The following is an 8,136-nucleotide window of genomic DNA, read 5'->3' on the forward strand; positions in this document are numbered from 1 at the left end:
AGAAGAACGTATATAAAATACCTCCCTCCCACGACAAGGAATGAGTAAGAACTGAGCTACAGTTCCCCAGGAGCAGAGTTCCAATCTGAACTCTGCCACGTAGCCTTTTTGTGACCATCAGCTCTGGGCCTCATCTTCAAAAGAATGGGTTAGACTAGGTGACTTCTGGGCTCCAGCCCACAAGATCGAAAATGTTGACATTTATACAATGCTTAAAATCTCTTCGGAGATGTCCAAGCCTCATGGTGTAGCTCTACCACTTGACAGTTGAGCCTTTTAAGGGGTTGGGGCTGGCATCCTGGCAATTAGCTGGAAAGGAAGCCTTTCCTCTCTCCAGGCCAAAGAATACAGCATTTGCTGTGGCTCTAAAAAGCCCTCTGAATGACTAAGAGCTTCTCTGAGTTTTCTTTTGTTTCCTGGCTCCTCAGGTCTCAGTGGCTACCAAAGCTTGGCATTTTCCTCATCCAGGACCTCCATGTAAATGACCCAGATTGCATGATGAGTTCTTCTCATGGCTGGTTCTTTGGTGTGCCACTTCCCTCCCCTGGACTTCCTGGCTTAGGCTCATGCCTTCCTCAGGACCATAGACATCTGGAGCTCACTGCTAACCCTTTCAACTCCCTTCCTTCACCCCCCAAAACTAATCATTGATAATCACAATAGAAGTGCAAGTCAGATTGTCCCTGTTTTGCAGAGGGGGAAACTGAGGCCTAGCCAAGTTGGGACTTGTTTTTTATTTTTATTAAGAACTTAACAAATACCAGTAAAATGATAATTTCCAAATCCCTAGTAGAATAGAAGAAGATTGCCCATGATACTCCAGGTCTCTAATACATGCCACATACTATTCTTTTCAAATATCAAAGTTCAATCCATGGTAGTCAAAGCTGAACCATTTGTGCCTTCCTTCTCTTGTTTGCATAAAAAAAAGATGCCTCAGTGACCTAAAGGGCCTTCCTTTTATCCTTGGCCTCCTTTGGGTACATGTCTAGCACTGAGATCTCAGTTTGAATCCTGTTTCACATACTCCTTAAGATGTGTGACCCTGGCTATGCCACATAACCCCCTTTCCCCTCAGTTTCCTCATCAATAAAATGGGAATAATCTCTCACAGGGTTGTTGTGAGGATCAAATTACTTAACATAGGGGGCAGCTGAGTGGCTCAGTGGATTGAGAGCCAGGCCTAGAGATGGGAAGTCCTGGCCTCAGACACTTCCCAACTGTGTGACCTTGGGCAAGTCACTTAACCCCCATTGCCTAGCTCTGGCCGCTCTTTGGCCTTGGAACCAATATACAGCGTTGATTCTAAGGCAAAAGGTAAAGGGTTAAAAATTTTAGTTAACATAAGTAAAGCATTTTGCAAACTTTGAAAATGCCACATAAATAGTAATTATTTCTGCATCAAAGCTCATGACCATTTTAATGATTTAAAAAATTTTAATTCTAAACTGCTTTGCACAATGGTTGGACCAGTTCACAGCTCCGTCAGTGATGCATTGGTGTGCCATATTATTACAACCTCTCCAACGTCAATTATTCTTTCTTTTCTTTTCTTTTCTTTTCTTTTCTTTTCTTTTCTTTTCTTTCCTTTTCTTTCTTTAAGCCCTTATCTTTTATCTCAGAATCAATACTGTGTATCGGTTCCAAGGCAGAAGAGTCGTAAAGGCTAGGCAATAGGAGTTAAGTGACTTGCCCAGGGTCACACAACTAGGCAGTATCTGAGGCCAGATTTGAAGCCATGACCTCCGTCTCTAGGTCTGGCTCTCAATCCACTGAGCTACCCAGCTGTGCCCTCTACAAATTATAGTCTTAAGGGAGATGACTAGATATTAGATGCTTAATAAATGCTAGTTGACTGACCAACTGACTAGAGCCCTGAGGGATGAAGTGATCTACCCAGGATCAGAGGTGGAACTTAGACCCAGGCCTTCCTAGCTCCAGGGCCAGTCCTTAAACAACAAACTGAAAAGGAACAGAGAAGTCCAATGGGATGATAAAGGGCCTTGAGTCCATGCTGGGTGGGGATCAGATGAAGGAACTAGGATGTTTAGCTTGGAGAAGACTGAAGTGAGAGGAAGGTAGGAGTGGGGTGATTGATGGCTTCCCGGATTATTTGGAGGACAGAGCCAGGAGCAATGGGAAGAAGCTTGTCATGAGTTTCCAGTAATTCTAGGTCTCCCCAAGTGGAATGGGTGGCTTGCCCCAGGAAGTAGTGCCCTCTCCCTCAGTAAGGGTATTTAAGTAGAAGCAGGGATGTTGTCAAGGGCATTTCTTGGAGGTATGGGTTGGGGTAGATGGCGCTACCTTCCTTCCAACTCAGAAACTCTGATTCTGGGCCCAGGTAGTATGGAGCTGGGGCAGCTGCTCGCCTCTTCTGCCTGTCTTTGAGAAGGACTGGTGCCACACCTGGGAGTGCTCAGAGCAACGTTGGCTGGGACCCTCATGTGGTGAAGGAGGCCTCTAGGCCTGGGCAGCACTGAATCACTTCATTCTCTTATCTCTTTTGGCTCCAGTTCATATTTATATATAGTGTCTGCTAGGCACTTTACAAATATTACCACATTTGATTCTTTTGACAACCTGGGGAAGTAAGTCCTATTATTGTCCTTTTTTTACATCTGAGAAAACCAAGGCAAAGTGACTTGCCCAGGGTCACACAGCTTGAGTCTCAGATGGGATTTGAACTCAGGTTTTCCTGCCTCCAGGCCCAGTGCTTTACCCACTGTGCCACCTTGCTGCCTCACATTCTGTCTACTCATACCCTTGGAGCCATTGGAGGTTTGTAGATGGCGACTGATTCAGTGGATTGAGAGAGGCCTTGGAGTCAGAAAGATCTGTACCCAGGGCCCACCACTGACAGACACATAGGAACAGTGTGATCCTTTACCTTTCCATGGCCCAGAGCTGAGTTTTTTAACCCTCACCTTCCTTCTTAGAATCACTGCTTTGTATTAGTTCTAAGGCAGAAGAGCAGTAAAGGCTAGGCAGTGAGGGTCAAGTGACTTGCCCAGGGTCACACAGCTGGGAAGTGTCTGAGGCCAGATTTGAACCTCGGACCTCCCATCTCTGGGCCTGGCTCTCAATCCACTGAGCCACCCAGCTGCCTCCCCCAGAGCTGAGTTCTAACATTCCAAGTCCCAGAAGAGTTCTCATCCATCTATGCATTTGTGGAAAGGCTGGTCACAATGGCACTTGTTGGTCCTGATGAAATCACAGGTCCAGACCTACGTGCGCCCACACACAGAGACACACATCCAGACCTGCATATATAAATATAGACATACATGTCCAGACCAATATCTAGGCCTGTTTAGATAGAGTAGGCATAATATTGTTACGTATGATATAATGACATCTTATTACATGTGATATCCAGATAGTACAGACAATGCCGAATTCCCACAATGCACAGTCGTGTCATATAATACTACGTAATGTTTGTGAGTCTCTGTTGGTTTGGACCAGTTTAGATCTACATGTACGGACATAGATATTGATCGTTTTTAATATATTAGGTGGCTTGCTGTGATGGAGCCGGGGGGAGTGCTGCTTGTCCACATGGAAACATGACAGCTGGGCAGGTGCTCCTTGTACTCGGAAGCTTCCAATCCCTATTCCTGTGAGGGGCCGGCCAGGCCAGGCGGGCGCATTGTGTGAGGACAGAGGAAGGAGCAGGTGCTAGGGCAGCTGTGGCCCCAACACCTTGGGAGGTAAGGAGAAAAGGGATTAATTCCTTAGACCAATAAGTCTTCAAGTTATTTATTTGGCCCTGTTGTTTAAAAATTTAGAATGACCTCAATTAAAACCAGGGAAAAGTGCTTGACTAATTCCACCAGATTGGCTTAAACCAATTAGGATTAGGGTTTCCTTTAAGTCTCTTTGGAGCCCCTGGTATTAACACATATGTTCCACCTCAAATGGACTCCCTCCAATGCTGTATTCTTTGAGTATTCTTGCTGCACGTTAGCGTTACTGGGTGGTCAGCAGACAAATCTCTGGCTCTGCAATTCTTGCCTTGACTTTTCTTTGTCTTAGAGAAGCCCGTTGAACCTCAGGTTAATTGATCCTGATTTTAGGATATATGGGTGGAGCGGGCAGCTCTAAATCAGCCCATCCCATTCGGCCCAGATGCATCGATCAGGCGCAGGTACTACTGAATTCATTGGATCAAAGCATTCAGTGGGTCAAATGTGCAGCTCTGACACCTCTATTTAATCAATCCACCAAATGCTTTAGATTAGGTGAGGGAAATCCTTGGGTGAACTGGGTTGACAGAAAAAGGGTTCAGATTATCTGAAGACATTTAGTCCCACCCTGTGGGGCATCTAGAAAATATAGAGCCTGTTGGCTGGCCCATTTGAGCAAAGGGAGAGGAGCCAGCTAAGATCTTTGGGAGGAGTGTGAGTGGGGTAAGGAGCAGATCCTTTTGCTGAAGTCTCAGTCTTCTTCCCCTTCTCTGTACTTGGGAAGAACCTCCTGGACTGGTTTTTAGGAGAATTTATTATCTTCCCATAGTGATCCTAGCAGCATCCTCGCATCAGCTGACAGCACGAGCCAGGGAGGCTTTGATAGAGATTCTGGACTCTCCAAAGAGGCCAGCAGACAAGCTCCCCTTTACCTATACTTTGGGGAGCACCCAGCAGATGTGAGTTAGTCCTTTGGCACATGTGTTCTCGGAGCTCAAGGCCCTATTTCTCCTGGACTTACTGTGGGAGAGTGTGGCACAGGCTTCTTTGGGAGGGGGAATGAGCAGATGGGTCATACCGACTCTTCTTACTGAATCACGTTAGGAAATAGCCCTTTCTAAAAGCTATTTTAGGGCAGCTAACTGAGATTGAAGTACACACTTGAGCATACACACCAGTTAAGTCTCCATGAACTTTAGAGCAACACACCCAGTCCTTCAGGGAAACTCCAAGAGCCCGGAGAGAAGTGTGGCCTCCAAGCTCTGGGGTGGGGCCCAAATAGGTGGTACAAGTAGGGGAATTAGTATGGTTACTTCAGAGGATATGCTATCCACCAGTGTAGCCAGTCCACTTGCCTTTCGTCCTTCTTTCTTTCCATCTCAGATTCAATCCAAGGCAGAAGAGTGGTAAGGGCTAGGCAATGGGGGTTAAGTGACTTGCCCAGGGTCACCCAGCTGGGAAGTATCTGAGGCCAGATTGGAACTCGAGACCTCCCCTCTCTGGGCCTGGCTCTCAATCCATGGAGCTACCCAGCTGCCCCTTCTATTTCCTTTTCAAAGGGCTCTTTGTTAGGTCTCCCTTTTCATTCCTTCTAAACTCACGTTTTATTGTTCCCCAACTAGAGCACTGGGCTCAGTTGTGGGTGCTGCCATTTTGGAAGGATGTTGATAAGCCCAAGAGCATCAAGAGGAATGGTGGAGGGCCTTGGGTTCATGCTATGTGAGTATGGGCTGAAGATGCTGCCCATGTTGAACCTAGAGAAGAGAAGACATAGGTCTGGACCTGTGATTTCATCAGGACCAACAAGTGCCATTGTGACCAGCCTTTCCACAAATGCACAGATGGATGAGAACTCTTCTGGGACTCAGCTTGGGGTGGGGGGAAGCTGGGTGGCTCAGTGGATGGAGAGCCAGGCTTGGAGATGGGAGGTCCTGGGTTCAAATCGGGCCTCAGGGAGAGAGGGGGCAGGCAGGGGTGTAATGAGAGACATGTGTCTGAAGGTCTAGCACGTGGACAAGGGATGAGACTGACTCGGTTTGGGCCCAGAGTGGAATGAGGAACCACTAGTGCAGGTTGCAAAGAGGCCAGGGATCCCATGATCGTCCATCAAGAACAGATGATGCAGTTCAATCCCTGCATTTTATGTATAGAGGAGGAAGCCACCCAAAGAGATGAAGTACTTTGCTCAATCTCACCCAGGTAATAATCTAAGTAGAGAAGGCAGAATTTGAACCCAGATCCTCAGATTCAACACTTAACCACTCTACCCCGGAAATAGCTACTTTCCAGTCGGTGTGCCTTTGCCTTTCTCACTTTCCCTGCTCTAAAAACCCCCGACCACCTGCCACTTCCTGGCGGTGTGCCTTAGGCCAAATCTCTTCCTCTGGGGCTCAGTTATGGCATTATCTGGAAAACGAGGGGGCTGGAGTAGGTGGCCTCCAACCTCCTCTCCATCTCGAAAGTTCCAGTGCGGGGCTCTCTCCCTTTCCGGAAGCCGTCCCTCCTGACTCTGGCCATTCTTCTCCCTCCTTCCCAATGTGGCTCTTTCACCCCCTTTCTGCCCCCTTTAAGAACCTGAGCTCTTCCAGCCCTCTAATGTCTGTATTAGCACATTCTTTTATCCCGGCCTTTCCAGGGCACACAGGAGTCATGTGGTTCTTTTGGCTCCGGGTGATTGCAAAGGGGCTCCCCAGTCACACAGCCAGGAGCTCCCCTAGTCTAGGAGATTGGTAATCACTAAAGAATGGCGAAGAAAGAAGTAGGTGTAAAGAAATCCCCCCCTCCCAATTTCCATTGTGTATTGGATTGTAACCCTTGTTTCCCCTCTGGTTGAAAAGTTATGCGATGTAAATGTGGGCTTTGGAAATGCTAATGGCACTATTGACTGACAGCCAGCTACAAGACATCTGTGCGGGCTGGTGCCAGAGGGTGGGGGCAGGGACAAAGGTGGGGGCAGGGACGGTGAGAAAAGGGAAGCTGTTTGGAGATACTGGCTTCAGAAAGAGGATTTGAAAGAGTGGAAAGGACTGCAGGGGGCAGCCCGAAAAGAGTTTATTATCTGACTAGAGGCACTTCTGTTCAAATAAACTCGAGAAAGAGGAGAGCAGCCAGTCTGGGGAGGGGGGGGGCCGTGGGGATTGACCCGGCAGAATTCTGGGACCGATGGGCCCACGGACTGGCGGCCGGCAGTCGGGCAGGACCGAGTAATCTGCACTTTCAAGGCTCTGGAAAGTTTGGACCTGAGCCTGTAGGGTTCTTCCTGGGGCCCAGAAAGAAAGGGCCTGGGATGCCCTGATCCTCTAGTTAAACCCAACTGAGCTTGCTTCAATGTATAGAACAATCCACATGCTTCTGATTTCCCCCTGTGTCTGTGGTGGCACCCACAAAGCCGAGGGTAGTGCCCAGAGGCCTCGGGATGCTGGGAGGGCTTGCCCCCCTCATTCATTCAACGGGGAGATTTGGGGGCCAGGGACCTAGGACCATTTAGAATGAGATTCTGTGAGGCTGGTTAGCTCCCCAGATTTCACTTTTCTCCTCTGTAAAAAGCCTAGCCCAAGAATCTCTGTGCGGGAGGTGCAGCATGGTTTATGGGATTGTGGGAAGAAACATGAGAATTTGTTTTGACTATTTTTATTTAAAGATTTGTAAAACAGGCCTCGCCGGAACTCGAACCCAGGATCTCCTGCTTACTAGGCAGGCGTTTTATACCACTAAGCTACGAGGCCCCTGGCGAGAGACTGCTAGTATAGAGAATTTCGTACCCCTCTGAACCTCCCCCTTTTCCTACCTCAGAGTGGGGAGGATAATTTCAAGCCCTGCCTCTGATCCCTATTAATTGTAGCACCCCAGGTGAGTCACTTAACTTCTCATTTTCTCAGGAAACTCTTAAAAGCTGAAGAGCAAATGCTATACTACTTTGGTATTGGGAACTTTCTCACCCAACAATTCCCTAAACGATCCGATCCCAGGTCCCAGGCCTGTCCCTCTATGGTTAATATCTGATCTATGCAGCAATTCGAAGGCAGACTGGGGAAAGGCAAGCACTAAGGGGTGCTCACTTGTCAGTTTCTTTTCAGTGGGTTGTGTGATACAACTTTATATTTGCCAGGCGGGAGCTTTATGGATTATAATATCTTGTCTAGAAGGCATTCTTGGTCTTTTGGTGTCATGGACCCCCTCTGGCAATCTGAGAAGCCCGTGGATGGACCCTTTCTTTTTTGTAATTAAAAAATTGTTTAGCAGGCAAAGTAGAGTGCATTCACCTAGTAGGCACTTTAATGATTATAGCTACCTTACACTGTCTACCCCCACTGAAAACTAAAAAGCAAAAACCAACAGCAACACCCTCATAAGCAGTTCACACCGCCAGTAATCAGGCTAGCCAAATTCCCACAATGTCCATGTCGAAAAATGTATGTCCCCTTCTCTGCATTTTGGCGCCCTCGCTTCT

At 47.7% G+C, this 8,136-nt stretch overlaps 1 non-coding gene across 1 annotated transcript; it reads right to left on the bottom strand.

Moving 5' to 3' along the window:
- Positions 1-7,337: 7,337 nt before the first annotated feature.
- Positions 7,338-7,411, bottom strand: TRNAT-AGU. The gene has a single exon. It is a non-coding gene; the product is annotated as a tRNA-Thr (tRNA).
- Between the last annotated feature and the right edge of the window lie 725 nt (positions 7,412-8,136).

Source organism: Gracilinanus agilis, chromosome X (assembly GCF_016433145.1).
Source record: "Gracilinanus agilis isolate LMUSP501 chromosome X, AgileGrace, whole genome shotgun sequence".
Taxonomy (NCBI): domain Eukaryota; kingdom Metazoa; phylum Chordata; class Mammalia; order Didelphimorphia; family Didelphidae; genus Gracilinanus; species Gracilinanus agilis.